This window comes from Canis lupus, chromosome 13, assembly GCF_048164855.1.
Source record: "Canis lupus baileyi chromosome 13, mCanLup2.hap1, whole genome shotgun sequence".
In the NCBI taxonomy this organism is placed as follows: Eukaryota; Metazoa; Chordata; class Mammalia; order Carnivora; family Canidae; genus Canis; species Canis lupus.
This window is the reverse complement of record NC_132850.1, coordinates 10641228-10655837: the sequence shown is the minus strand read 5'-3', so window position 1 is coordinate 10655837 and position 14610 is coordinate 10641228. Positions and strand designations below refer to the sequence as shown.

The 14610-nt window shown below is 39.4% G+C and overlaps 1 long non-coding RNA gene across 5 annotated transcripts in view; it reads left to right on the top strand.

Annotated features, from left to right (window-relative positions):
* LOC140602529 (uncharacterized) overlaps positions 1-14610 on the top strand; it is a 61292-nt gene that overhangs the window by 3967 nt on the left and 42715 nt on the right. For 2 of the 5 annotated variants that reach the window (XR_012005462.1, XR_012005461.1), the window contains exon 3: positions 10170-10376. This is a non-coding gene — a long non-coding RNA (uncharacterized lncRNA). Of the gene's footprint in view, positions 1-10169; positions 14297-14610 lie in introns of those variants that run through there. The other 3 variants (XR_012005460.1, XR_012005464.1, XR_012005463.1) reach the window with 2 other exon arrangements.

The following is a 14610-nucleotide window of genomic DNA, read 5'->3' as shown; positions in this document are numbered from 1 at the left end:
AAATGTCAGTGTCAGATTAGATGTATAGAATATGAGAACTAACAAAGGATCACAGAACCACTTTAATCTGTCCTCTTCAGATGTAAAGAGAAATACCTACCCAGAGAGGTGAAGATCATAAGCAACCCGTGGCGCAGCAGGACTTCCAAACCATTTAAAATACAGTTAACACAGGGCGCCCGGGTGGCTCAGTCCATTAAGCATCTGACTCTTGATTTTGAGCTCAGGTCATGATCTCAGGGTTGTGGGATCAAATCCCATGTTGAGCTCTGTGCTGAATGTGGAACCTGCTCCTGATTCTCTGCCTCTGCCCTTACCCCTGCTCTCTCCATCTCTAAAAAAATTAAAATAAATGCAATTTAGGGACACCTGAGTGGTTTGGCTGTGTGTGATCCCAGATCCAAGGATTAGGTCCCGCATCTGGCTCCCTGCAAGGAGCCTGCTTCTCCCTCTGCCTATGTCTCTGCTTCTTTCTGTGTCTCTCATGAATAAATAAATAAATAAATAAATAAATAAATAAATAAATAAATAAATAAAATCTTTAAAAAATACAATTTACCCTGAACAATACAGACTTTAGGGACACCAAACCCCCCACATGGAAACAAAATTTTGCATATAACTGACTCCCCAAAAACATAACTACTGATAACCTACTGTTATTGGCCAAAAGACTTAAACAATAATAAAAACAGTCAACATTTATTTTATATGTTGTATGTATTACGGATTGTTTTCCTACAATAAAGTAAGCTAGAGAAAAAAGAAAACTAAGAAAATTTATAGAAAATACACTGTACCATATTTATCCAGAAAAATCTGCATATAAATGAATATACACAACTCGAACCATGTTCAAGGATCAACTGTAGTTTAGAAATTTGCCATTCTTTATTTGAATATTCATACTTATTGTTATGAGTATTCCTCAGAGAAAACAAACTATTGCCATTTTATAGGAAATCGAACCATTAGAAAGTTAAAAAAAAAAATTTTTTTTGAGATCCACAGGAGTGCCTGACTGGCTCAGAGAATGGAGCATGTGACTCTTGATCAGGCTTGTGAGTTTGGGCCCTGTGTTGTGTGTAGAGATAACTCAAAAATAAAATCTTAAAAAGGAAAAGAAGGAAGGAGGGAGGGAAGGAAAAGAGAAGAAAAGAGAGCACAGATTATAATTTTTAGCCTAATTTACTGAGGCTTTCTCAGAGTATTCAAATACTTTCCTCTATCTTCAGCCACCCTAATACTCCTTCCCATTTTTACCTCAGAGATTCCCCTCCCATTAGGTTTGTTGACCCTTCTCTTCCTATTTTTCTGGTAAGAAGTCAGAAATTATGAAAATTAAAAACATCTCATTTCTGTGTTTGGTGCTCACCTCTGAAAGTTATTTCAGTCAATGCAATGGCTGTCTATATCCAGAGGGACAAATTAAGCCCTACTCCTAAACATTCAAAGGTAAATTATTTTATTAACCCCATTGCCACCTTCATATTTGAGAGTCATGATAAGTCAGAAATATGAAATGTTGATTCTAGGTTGAAAATATTGGAAGGGGGACACCTGGATGGCTCTGTGGTTGAGCTTCTACCTTCTGCTCAGGGCATGACCCTAGAATCCTGGGATCTAGTCCCACATCGGGCTCCCTGCAGGGAGCCTGCTTCTCCCTCTGTTTCTGCCTCTGTGTGTGTGTCTCTCCAGAATAAATGAATAAAATTTTTGAAAAAATAAAAGATTGGGAGTGCTGTAAGCCCAATAAAGCCTCAAGCCCAAAATCTTCTATTTTACCTTATGCCTAAAATTCCCCCGTTAGTGAGCCATTGTCCTCCTTATAATTCCTTTTAAATGCCAATAATAATCCTGAAAGGAATGAAAAACTCACCATTTTGTGAACAGATTTGTTTTGTTTCCCCCGTTTTTGAAACATACTGTGGGCAACTTGAGATCACCATAAACCTGGGGTGGTTGAAGACTGCTAAAGGTGGGAAGACAGGCACGAAAGAGGAAGTAGGTAATAAGAGAAATAGTATTTACTTTATTTACAATGTTGTCCTGGGCCCACACTCTAAGCAATTATATCTTTGGAGTCTAGCCATTAAGTGTGCTGCCCACTGATTGCTCTCCATATCAGGTAGCTTTGTATCTAGGTCAAGAAGTAGGCATGTTCTTATACTCTTCTCTTGGGAGACCAGATGTGTATACAACATACCAAAGAATCGGTGTGACCATAACAATTGTTTTTTCCTATACTATTAGCACTACAGAGAATTTGGTATTCAAACTTTAAAAGAAACTAGGAGAGCAACTCGAAAAAAATCTGTCAAATGAAAAGTTATTCTATTACAAATCCAGCTGAGTGCTCTCATCTCTGATCTAAAGGTACAGATTTTGAGACTCTGCTTGGAAGGGGGAATGTTAAGGCACAAAATGATATTTAAAATATATAAATCAGGGGCACCTGGGTGGCTCAGCGGTTGAGCGTCTGCCTTTGGCTCAGGGCGTGATCCCGGGGTCCTGGGATCGAGTCCCATATTGGGCTTCCTGCATGAAGCCTGCTTCTCCCTCTGCCTGTGTCTCTGTCTCTCTCTCTCTCTCTTTCTATCTCTCATGAATAAATAAAATTTTTAAAAATATTTATATAAATCAGGGGCCCGTGGGTAGTTCAATCGGCTGAGCTTCCAACTCTTGATTTCAGCTCGGTTCATGATCTCATGGTCGTAAGATTGAGCCAAGGGCTCTGACTGGGCTTGGGGCCTGCTTAAGATTCGCTCTTCTCCTCTGCCCCACTCCCCCTAAAAATAATAAGAATAAAATTTAAAATAAAGTAAAGGGGCACCTGGGTGGCTCAGTTGGTTAAACATCTGCCTCCTCGTTTCAGCTTAGGTCATGATCTTGAGGTCATGGGTGCAGAGTCTGCTTAGGATTCTCTCTCTCCCTCCCTCTGCCCCCCCCCACACTCTCTTAAATTAATTGATTAATTAATTAATTAAAATATATAAGCAGAACATAATGTTTCTGTTTTTAAAAACTCTCAGTGGCTTCTCTTTGCACTTTGAATAAAATTCAGCTGCTTGCCATAACTTATAAGGCTCACTTAGTAAGATTTCTGTCCTTCCTCTATGTTTGTTCCGTCTCATCTACCTTTGTGCCCTTTGCTCCATTCACATTGGCTTTTTTTTTTTTGAGAGAGAGAGAGAGAGATTGAGAATGAGTACATGCTTGCACACAATGGGGCAGGCAGCAGAGAGTAAAGAATCCCAAACAGGCTCTGTGTCCAGCTCTGAGCCCAACGCAGGGCTGGATCTCACAACCCGGAGATCATGACCTGAGCTGAAATCAAGAGTGGGCTGCTTAACAGACTGAGACCCCAGGCGCCCCACACTGCTTTTCCTAATGCCTTTCCAATGCACTAAGGTAGTTCTTGCCTTAGGGCCTTTATATCTGTTCTTATGCCGGGACTGTTCTTTAGATTTTGCGTCACTGGCTCCTTTTCACCAGTCATATGTCATTTCAAATGTCACCCCTTAAGAGAGGCCTTCTCTTATCATTCTATCTAAAATATCCCCCATTAACTGAAATTATGTTGTCTGTATATTCCCTCTATTTTATCAGGTCCATTGGAGAGTTGGTACTTTGTCTGTCTCGTTCCCTACCATGTCCCCAGCATCAGAAATAGTGTCAGGCACATAGTGGGTATTGAATTAATGAATGAATGATACAGGAAAAAGAGAGGACCATTGAAGTTACAAGGTCCCTTGGGAGGCACAAGAGAGGGATTAGCTATAAATTAGAAAGGGACACCTTTATCATCAGGCATGGAGGGAAAGAGGCTCAGACAGGTACAGAAGCAGCAAAGATTTTAAATGTTGTTAGGAGGAAAGAAGGGGTAGAAATTTAATAACTTCCACCTCTGGGGTGCCTGGGTGGCTCAGTGGGTTGAGCATCTGATTCTTGATTTTGGCTCAGGTCATGATCTCAGAATCCTGAAATCAGGCTCCACATCAGGCTCCATGCTCAGCAGAGTCTGTTTTTCCCTCTCCCTCCCCCTCTGCCCCTCCCTGCATATATGTGCATGCTTGCACGCACTCTCTTAAATAAATAAAAATCTTTAAAAGCCTCCACCTTCTTTTTGAAATGTGATACAAAGTCAATGCTGGGAATTGGGGGATAGATAGTGATGGATCCTGCTTCCGTGGGAGTCAGTAAATAAGATATTTGCTTTTTCACTTTGTTTAAATTTCACACATCTTAAAGCCAAGCCCCGTTGTAGTTTTCATTTTCTGAATAACAATAGTTTAGGCCAAGCATTTTATTTACCTTAACTCATTCAGTCCTCATAACAACCTGAGCCTGTTAATCCCTGGTTTACAGATGAAGAAACAGGTTTAGAGAGGTTAAATAACTTGCACAAAATCGCACAACCGGAAAGTAGTATTACCAAAATTCCAAAAGATTTTTTTGTCTCTTACATGCCACCTATCAAATACCCAATAAAAAGATTTTTTTTTTTTTTAGATTTTTACTTATTTATTTATGAGAGACACACAGAGAGAGGCAGAGACACAGTCAGAGGGAGAAGGAGGCTCCCTGCAGGGAGCCCAATGCAGGACTCAATCCCGGGACTCTGGGATCAGGCTCTGAGCTGAAGGCAGACGCTCAACTGCTGAGCCACTCAGGCATCCTAATAAACAGATTTCTAATTCATTACTTGATCATTGATATTCCTTGTTGTGGTTAATGCCCCGTCTAGTTTTTAAATGCAATATGCAAAATAACAAACGTCATAACTTAGATATCCCAAAAGGACAGTTTGTAACTATCATTAAGAAAGCATCTGGCTTTCCATCAGTCTTCCTTCCTTCCTTTCTGAATGATTATATCTACAAGTCATTTGCTTGGGTGGGGCTAAGCAAACGAGGCCCTGCGCCCAGGGTATGGAAGAGCTGAGAGGTGGTAGAACAATGCAAGAAGGGTGAACATGTGGGCTGATAGTGCAGAGTATGAGTCCTAGCACAGTAAGGAGGGTGAGGGATGATGGCAGCAGTGGCAATGACAATTGGTTACAAACAGCAGTGATTTATCAAATAATAAATATATTGAAGATAATGGAATATTTCTTCTCATTAAAGGGAGATGGGAGGAGTTACAAATATGGAAAAGCAGAAATTAGAGTAAACTCTGTCATGTTGGATTGGGATTGTAGGTATCAATGTGAAGCCATAATTTTCAATAGCTAGATATAGAAATATAGGTATGTGAATATATATATATATATGGGAACATGTATATACATATGTATATTCTCAAGCCTTGTTCATTGACAGGACCTGGGAGCAGTGACACCCCAACAACGATAAGCACAACTAATATCTCCATCTTGGTTTCTAAATGTTGTTCTTCACTAAAAGGCCATTTTCCTCTAAAAGGAACTGCTTCTTAGAGAAATAACTGATTCCGAGGCGAGGGCAGGGAAGGTAGAAGATGAACCTGCAACCTCTTATCTGCCAGAAAGTAAGGAAATATTCAAAGAATGATGAGGACATGTCAAAAGGACGCAGAGGACAGCTTGAAGGGGCCCCCACAGGACCAAAATGAGACAATCGAAATAAATAACAATAGCAACAGATTATAACCCCTTGTATTAAATAAGGATCCATCCAAACTGGATATGAATAAATAAAAAGTGGAATGCCAACAGTGAATGTAGAAGGGATGATAAAAAACCACCATTTGGCAACCATAATAGCAATAATTAATTAAACCAAGAAGCATCTATGTATGCTAAGCCACTTGGTGAAAATTTGATGAGGAATGGGATATTTATATAGCCTCAAAGTACTTCCCCACAAAATACTTATTAATTAAGAAAGGGGAAAGAACAACTTTACTATGGAAAAAAACACTTAATCTGTGAACAGTTAACATCAGCAATAGGAAAATTGAAATTGTTACCACCTGATGGTATGCAATGAGAAAAAAAAAACCAGCATCACTTCTGTGCTAGTGTTTCCTTTTTTTTTTTTAAGATTTTATTTATTTATTTAGTTATTTGACAGAGACAGAGAGAGATAACACCAGAAGGGGGTGTGGCAGGCAGAGGGACAGAGAGAAGCAGACTCTCCACAGAGCAGGGCTCCATCACAAGGCCCCGGGTGATGACCTAAGCCAAAGGCAGACGCTTAACCAATGAGCCACCCAGGCGCCCCCACATCTGTGCTATTCTTGCTAAAAATGCATTACCTGAGTCTAATTAAGAAGAAATATCAGACTAACCCAAACTGAGAAATGTTCTATTAAATAACTCACCTATAATCTTTAAAAGTACCAGTCATGAAAATCAAAGAAAGGCTACAGAACTGTTTTGATTAAAGACTCATGATGGGTGATAATTAAATGCCTCACCATAAAGGCCATTATTGGGAAACCATTATTTGACTAAAATCGAGTAGAGTCTGTGAATTAGATGATAGTAAGGCATCAATGTTAAATGCCTTATTTTTATAATTTGTGGACAATGAAAAACATACAGGCAACCTACTCTCAAAGTTTTAGAAATTAAAATATCTTTTTTGTACTGTGCTTATAGCCTTCCTGTAAGTTTGAAAGCCTTTAAAATAAGAAGGAAAAATATTAGCAAGGGGGTCCAAAAGAATACCCTTCAAAACATTGGAACTGACAACCAATGTCTTAAATGGAAAATATGATTCCTGGAATTGTGGGTAGAAAAACACTGCTTTGTGGGCTTAAAAATAGCAATTGTTTTCCATATAATTACACCCTCCAAGATGCTGATAGAAACTACCTCTTCCTGCAAGCCTTCTTTGACTGTTCCAGCCCACACTCATCATCCATACCATAATTAAAATTATGAACTGTTCCAGAATGTAGGATACATATTTTTTTGCATCACTTCCTTGGCATTTAATCATATATAAGCTGTGACTTCTCTTATACTATTATCATATATAATTTTGGGGTTCTTTTTTTTTTAAAGATCTATTTATTTATTTGTTCATGATAGACAGAGAGAGAGAGAGAGGCAGAGACACAGGCGAGGGAGAAGCAGGCTCCATGCCGGGAGCCGGCCCAGGACTCGATCCTGGGACTCCAGGATCGCGCCCTGGGCCAAAGGCAGGCGCTAAACCGCTGAGACACCCAGGGATCCCCTAATTTTGGGGTTCTTGCTTAAATCCTCTCATGAATATATCATCTCCATAATTACATTGCAATGTGCCTAGGAGCAAACATCATATATGATCTTTTTTTTCTTCCCAGGATCTCAGCATGTTTGTTTGTTGTTTTTTATTGAAGTATAGTTGTCACACAGCATCACGTTATTGTGAAATGTGCAGCACAGTGAGTTGACAATTCCATAGTTATGGTACCTAGCATATGTTTTGCAATCACATTTCCACATTCCAAGGACTGTCAAAGGATAATTGATCTCAATTGATATTTCTTGCATCCCTACTACATATCAGGTACTATAAACAATAATTTCTCACATGTATAGAATGCTTTACAGTTTATTCTGCACCTACAAATCCATTGTCTCATTTGTTCTACATAACTCTGTGAGGTAGGTGCTGCCATATGATAAACATGTTCAGAGAAGACCTGTGATTTACTGGAAGTCACACAGCCATTTAATAGAATTTTCTGGTCTTCAGATTCCAAGTCCAGCACTTTTTCAACATCAGCATAGGAAACAGGTAACAAGTCTGGACACACTGGTGGTCATAGGTATTGTATTAATTTTTTATTGTTGCTGTAACAAGTTATCACAAATATAGTGGCTTACACAACACAAATACATTAACTTGCAATTCTGTAGGACAGAAGTCTAACAAAGGGCTCACCGGGCTAAAATTGAGGAGTCCACAGGATTTTATTCCTTTCTACAGACTCTAGAAGAAAATCCATTTCCTTGCCTGTCTAGTTTATAGATGCTGATCATGTTCTTTGGATCGTGTCCCCCTTTCTCCATCTTCAAAGCAAGCAACAGTGGATCTCTTTGTGCTTCTGTCTATAATTACACCTTCCTCTCACTCTCTCTTCCACTTATAAAAACCCTTGGGATTAAAATTGGACCTACCAGATAATACACAATAATCACCCTATTTTAGGGTCAGTTGATTAGCAACCTTATGACCTTCTGCAACCTTAACTCCCCTTTGCTATGTGTTCTAACATATTAACAGATTCCAGAGATTAACACGTGGACGTCTTCAGGGGCCACTCTTCTGCCTATCATCTGTATGTTCTTCAAAGTTTCACTTTCCAAAGATTCCCCGAGCACTTTAACATCTTAAACCATGATATGAACAGTTTTTCATCTACTGAAAACCAACCATCAGATTCTAACAGGACATTTTGTCTACTAATACATTATTAATTTATAGAAATGAGTTATGAAAAATGAGTCAGAGTTCGTTTTACAAAAATTAGTATTCTCTGAGTCCAGTGGTTCATAATTCAACAAATTAGAGAATTGAGGCCAGTGACATTGAGTGACTTTTTCAAGGACACACAGCTAATAAGAGACAGAGTAGGAATTCAAACTTAGGGCCTAGTTCAAAGATCAGGGCTTTTCCATTATACCATTTCTCCACCAAGAATGGTTCCTCCCAGGGCCTAGTGCCCTAATTTAATGCCCGTGATGTAAATATCAATCTGTTCCTTTGGATCATACACTTTTTGTGGGCTGACTGCCTTGCAAATGTAAATCCCTGCAGAAGATTAACACAAATCCCTCCAGTAGCAAATTATATAAGATGATGGTTGTACACATATGTTGTAAAGGGAAAAAAAACATATGTTGGATAAATGTAAGCATTAGTGTATAAGCAGACAGTTGTGAAAGCTAGGGAAGGCTTAGAAGAGGCTTGATGGAATCCTGACCCTGCCACTTACATGATCATGGACAAATCCTAAACTCTGGTAAACTCTTTTAACCTTGATTTTCTGATTTGTAAAATACATAATTCGAAAGGTTAGTGTGAGAATTACACGCCATAATTCTTGAAGAGCACTTATGCCAGAGCCTGGCCCAAAGTATGTGTCTAAGAACTGTTGGCAAGTTAATAAAGATCCTGATGGCTTCTTTACCTAGTTCAGGAATTGATTCCGGAATGGGTGATTTCTTGATCGACCACAAGGTGGAGGTAGAGACACAGGAATTTTGAATTTAACGGGGGAAAAGGAGGAGCCTTTCCATTTGGAACTTGACGGAATAGATGGTATCTATCTACCTTTAAGCTACCACACATACTCCTCCATCATGAGAGCCTTTGCTGTTTGTTTGTTTGTTTGTTTGTTTGTTTGTTTGTTTGTTTGTTTTGTTTTTCAGAGAGAGACAGATAGACAAAGGAGCTTTCAATAAATGTTCTTTATTTTTTAAAAGATTTATTTATTTATTTGAGAGACAGAAAGAGAGAGAACGCGGGAGAGAGGAAGCACACACAGGGAGAGGAAGAAGCAGATTCCCTGCTGAGTAGGAAGCCCAATGTGAAGCTCTATCCCAGGACCCCGGGATCATGACCTGAGCCAAAAGCAGATGGTTAACCGACTGAGCCACCCAGATGTCTCTTAATAGACATTCCTTAATGCTGTTAATTTTACTTTGACTTGGAGAAAATGTGGTATCTGGTACAGAAGAGATGACTGTACAGTTATGAGAGAATATCTTTAATACACTTATTTTCTTCTACTTCCTCAGTCCAGAGGCAAGAGACAGATTTTTTTTAAGATTTTTAAAAATTGGGGATCCCTGGGTGGCTCAGCTGTTTGGCGCCTGCCTTTGGCCCAGGGCGTGATCCTGGAGCCCCGGGATCGAGTCCCGCGTTGGACTCCCGGTGCATGGAGCCTGCTTCTCCCTCTGCCTGTGTTTCTGCCTCTCTCTCTCTCTCTATCATGAATAAATAAATAGGGATCCCTGGGTGGCGCAGCGGTTTGGCGCCTGCCTTTGGCCCGAGGCGTGATCCTGGAGACCCGGGATCGAATCCCACGTCGGGCTCCCGGTGCATGGAGCCTGCTTCACCCTCTGCCTATGTCTCTGCTTCTCTCTCTCTCTCTCTCTGTGTGACTATCATAAATAAATAAAAAATATTTAAAAAATGAATAAATAAATAAATTTTAAAAAAAGATTTTTAAAAATTTTATTTATTTTACAGAAAGGGAGAGTGCACGCAAGGGGAGGAGCAGAGGGAGATGGAGAGGAAGATCCTAAGCAGACCCCGTGCTGAAATGGAGCCCAACATGGGGCTGGATCTCATGACTCTCAGATCATGACCTGAGCTGTAATCAAGAGTCAGACGCTCAACCAACTGAGGCACTCAGGTGTCCCAAGGCAGTTTTTGTCTGCACTCTTTGTCTAAAAGGTATACTTACCCTTTCTCCCAAGAAGTCCATTGGGTCCTCATGAAAATAGGACTCCTAGATATCTTAGTATCCCAGGATCTTAGCATCAGGGTGTAGATTTGGCTTCAGCTGTTCTCAGAGGATCACTTTCTAAGTATATTTTGATAAGTTCATTAAAAACTCAACTCTCATTACCTCCAGGCATGATCTTACAGGCTATACAACTATTATAATCTTTAAAAATTGTATATTATATACAATTAAGATTAGAATAAATAAAATCATAAAGTCTACTTAAAAGATGAGGGTACTATCAAATATCAATTTCAAAGGGCCACTACATTTAGGACTCAAGAAAGCATTACTATAGAAGCAGAGCTTCTATAGAGTTTTCCCCCAAAATCTAATTGGATGAAAGAAACTCCCCTTCCTTTCTATGTATAACTAAAGGATGAATAAGCATTAACCAAATGATGGAGAATGAAAGAGGAAAGATCATTCAAAGCTGAGTTCCAAGACATGTAAAGGGTCAAAGAAGAAAAAGCAATGTTCTTGTAGGTTTGAAAGTAATTATATATGGCTTAATGGTAAAGATTGAGAGGGGAATGGCAATAGTTAAAACTGGAGGGGTAAGCTGGAGATAAATCATTAGGCTCTATGTTTTATGTTGAGTATGAACTTTATCTGAAGACAATGCAGCGTCACCAAAGGACATCAAGGTAGGGCAAGAGAAGCTCAGATAAATGTTTTGAAAGATCATTCTGGCTGCAAGATAGAGACTAGATGGAAGGTGTGCTAAGTATTTTGTTTGTCTCTCCAGATAGTCTTTCCACCATACTCCACTTGTTTTGTGTCATAGAAGATTGACCTATAAGGGCTCCCAACAGGCTCCCTTGCCTCTGGCTTCTGGTTGGGTCCAGCATTGGGAAATAGCAGCAGATCAGAGGTCGGGAGGAAAGAAAGGCCTGAGTATTTATCCCCCAGTTCCCTCCCTGCTGAGTCACTTTGTGAGGATACTTCCCTCCACCAAAGCCCATAGCTCTTAACAGACAGCAACCTTCCATTCAACTGCCCTCTTTAGACTCTGATAATCACTGTCTCCCTTATTTTTTCATGCTTTTGGCTAGTAATGACTCCCACTGTTGCTAGCCCCGGAGGAACTTAATTTCCCATGTTGATTCCCCTAAAACCTGCACACATTTTGTAAATAGTTCCTTTATTAAACATACTGGAAATTATCTAGTATGAGTGTGCTATTTCCTACCAGGACTCTAACTGATAAAGAGTAATGATAAAAGTATAATAATAATGACAGCTAACATTATGTTCCAAGCATTCTTCTAAAGAGTTTACATACATTAACTCATTTAATGCTCACAGCAACTCTATGAAGTATCCCTCCTTTGGAATGTGAGATATATAGAGATTAAGTCGTTTTCTCAAAGTCACATAGCTAGTAAGGAACTAAACCATAACTCAAAAATCCACACAGTCTGTTTTCAGAGTCTGTGTTCTTAACCACTCTACTCCTTTGATGAGGTAAGAGTTGATGCTCTAAGTTGAAGTAATAACAGTGGAATGGAGAGGAATGGAGAGGGTTAAGAGATATTATTCCTAATGTCAGCATAATTTGAAGGATTAGTTGAGATCAAGAGGCAATATAAATGTTTAAGAATGAAATGGACCCTTGTTTATAATTTGTATCTTACTACCTGGGTGATCTTGAGTAAGTCACTTTATTTTTCCAAGTTTTAGTTTCTTCATCTGTAAAATGGGACCAATAATACCTACACCATGGACTGGCTATAAGAATTAAACAAAGTAGGGACACCTGGGCAGCTCAGTGGTTGAGCTTCTGCCTATGGCTCAGGGCATGGTCCCCAAGTCCTGGGATCTAGTCCCACATCAGGCTCCCCGCAGGGAGCCTGCTTCTCCCTCTGCCTATGTCTCTGACTCTCTCTGTGTGTCTCTCATGAATAAATAAGTAAAATCTTAAAAAAAAAAAAAGAATTAGACAAAGTACAGTTACAGCCAGAACAGTTAGGCAAGAAAAAGAAACAGAAGGCATCTAAATCAAAAAGGAAGAAGTAAAACTGTCTTCATTTGCAGAGAGAGAGAGAGAGAGAGAGAGAGAGAGAGACTCCACTGAAAAACTGTGAGATTAATAAATTCAGTAAAGCTACAGGACACAAAATCAATATACAAATATCACTTGTATTTCTAAACACTAATAATGAGCTATCAGAAAGAGAAATCAAGAAAACAATCCCATTTATCATTGCATCAAAAAGAATAAGATATCCAGGAATATTCTCTTACACCATACACAAAGATAAACTCAAAATGGCTGAAAGACCTAAATGTGAGACAGGAATCCATCAAAATCCTAGAGGAGAACACAAGCAGCAACCTTTCTGACTTTGGCTGCAGCAACTTCTTGCAAGACATGTCTCTAAAGGGAAGGGAAACAAAAGCAAAAATGAACTATTGGGACTTCTTTTTTTTTAAAGATTTTATTTATTTATTCATGAGACACAGAGAGAGAGAGAGAGAGAGAGAGAGACAGGTAGAGGGAGAAGCAGGCTCATGCAGGAAGCCTGATGTGGGACTCGATCCTGGGACTCTGGGATCATGCCCTGAGCCAAAGGCAGCTGCCCAACTGCTGAGCCACCCAGGCATCCTGAACTATTGGGACTTTATCAAGATAAAAAGCTTCTGCACAGCAAAGGAAATGGTCAACAAATCTAAAAGACAACCTACAGAATGGGAAAAGATATTTACAAATGACATACTGGATAAAGGGCTAGTATCCAAGATCTATAAAGAACTTACCAAACTCAGCACTCAAAAAACAAACAATCCAGGCAAGAAATGGGTAGAAGACATTACATTGACACCAGTTAGAATGACTAAAATTAACAAGACAAGAAACAACAAATGTTGGAAAGGATGTGGAGAAAGGGGAATCCTTTTACAGTGTTTGGTGGGAATGCAAGGGAAAACAGTGTGGAGGTTCCTCAGCAAGTTAAAAATAGAGTTACCCTACAACCCAGCAATTGCACTACTGTGTATTTACCCCAAGGATATGGATGTAGTGAAATGAAGGGTCACCTGCACCCCAATAGTCATAGCAGCAATGTCCTCAATAGCCAAACTGTGGAAGGGGGAGAGATATACTTCAATAGATGAATGGATAAAGAAGATGTGGTCTATACATATATAGCAGAATATTACTCAGACATCAGAGAGGATGAATACCCACCATTTACATTGATGTGGATGGAACTGGAGGGTATTATGCTGAGTGAAATAAGCCAATTGGAGAAAGTCAATTATCATATGGTTTCACTCATATGCGGCATATAAGAAATAATGCAAGGGGACGCCTGGGTGGCTCAGCGGTTGGGTGCCTGCCTTCGGCTCAGGTCGTAATCAACAGATCCGGGATTGAGTCCTACATCAGGCTCCCTGTGAGTAGCCTGCTTCTCCCTCTGCCTGTGTCCCTGCCTCTCTCTCTCTCTCAATCTCTCTCTCTCTCTCTCTCTCTCTCTCTCTCCATCTGTATCTCTCATGAATAAATAAATAAAATCTTTAAAAAAAGAAAAAGAAATAATGCAAGGGACCATAAAGGAAAGAGGGGAAAGTGAATGGTGAAAAAATCAGAGAGGAAGACAAGCCATGAGAAACTTAACTCTGGGAAACAAACTGAGGGTTGCTGGAGGGGAGGTGGGTAGGGGGCTGAGGTAATTGGGTGAGAGCCTTAAGGAGGGCATCTGATGTGATGAGCACTGGGTGTTATATGCAACTGATGAATTATTGAAAACTACATCTGACACTAATGATGTACTATATGTTGGCAAATTAAATTTAAATAGAAAATAAAAATAACACTTGGAAACAATTTTAAAATAAAGATATGCTTGAAAATGACTTTAAAAAATGGTACCTAAGAATAAATTTAATCAAGTAAAAGACCTGCACACTGAAAACTGTTACATGCTGATAAAAGACACTGAAGAAGAAACAAATAAATGGAAAGGTGTTTCATGCTCATGGATTGGAAGAATTATCATTAAAATGTTGCTATGATCCAAAGCAATTTATAGATTCAGGGCAATTCCTATCAAAATTTCAATGGCATTTTTCATAGAAATAGAATAAGTAATCCTGAAATTTGTATGGCACCACGGAAGACTCTAAATAGCCAAGGCAATCTTGAGAAAGAACAAATCTAAACACATAATACCTTCTGAT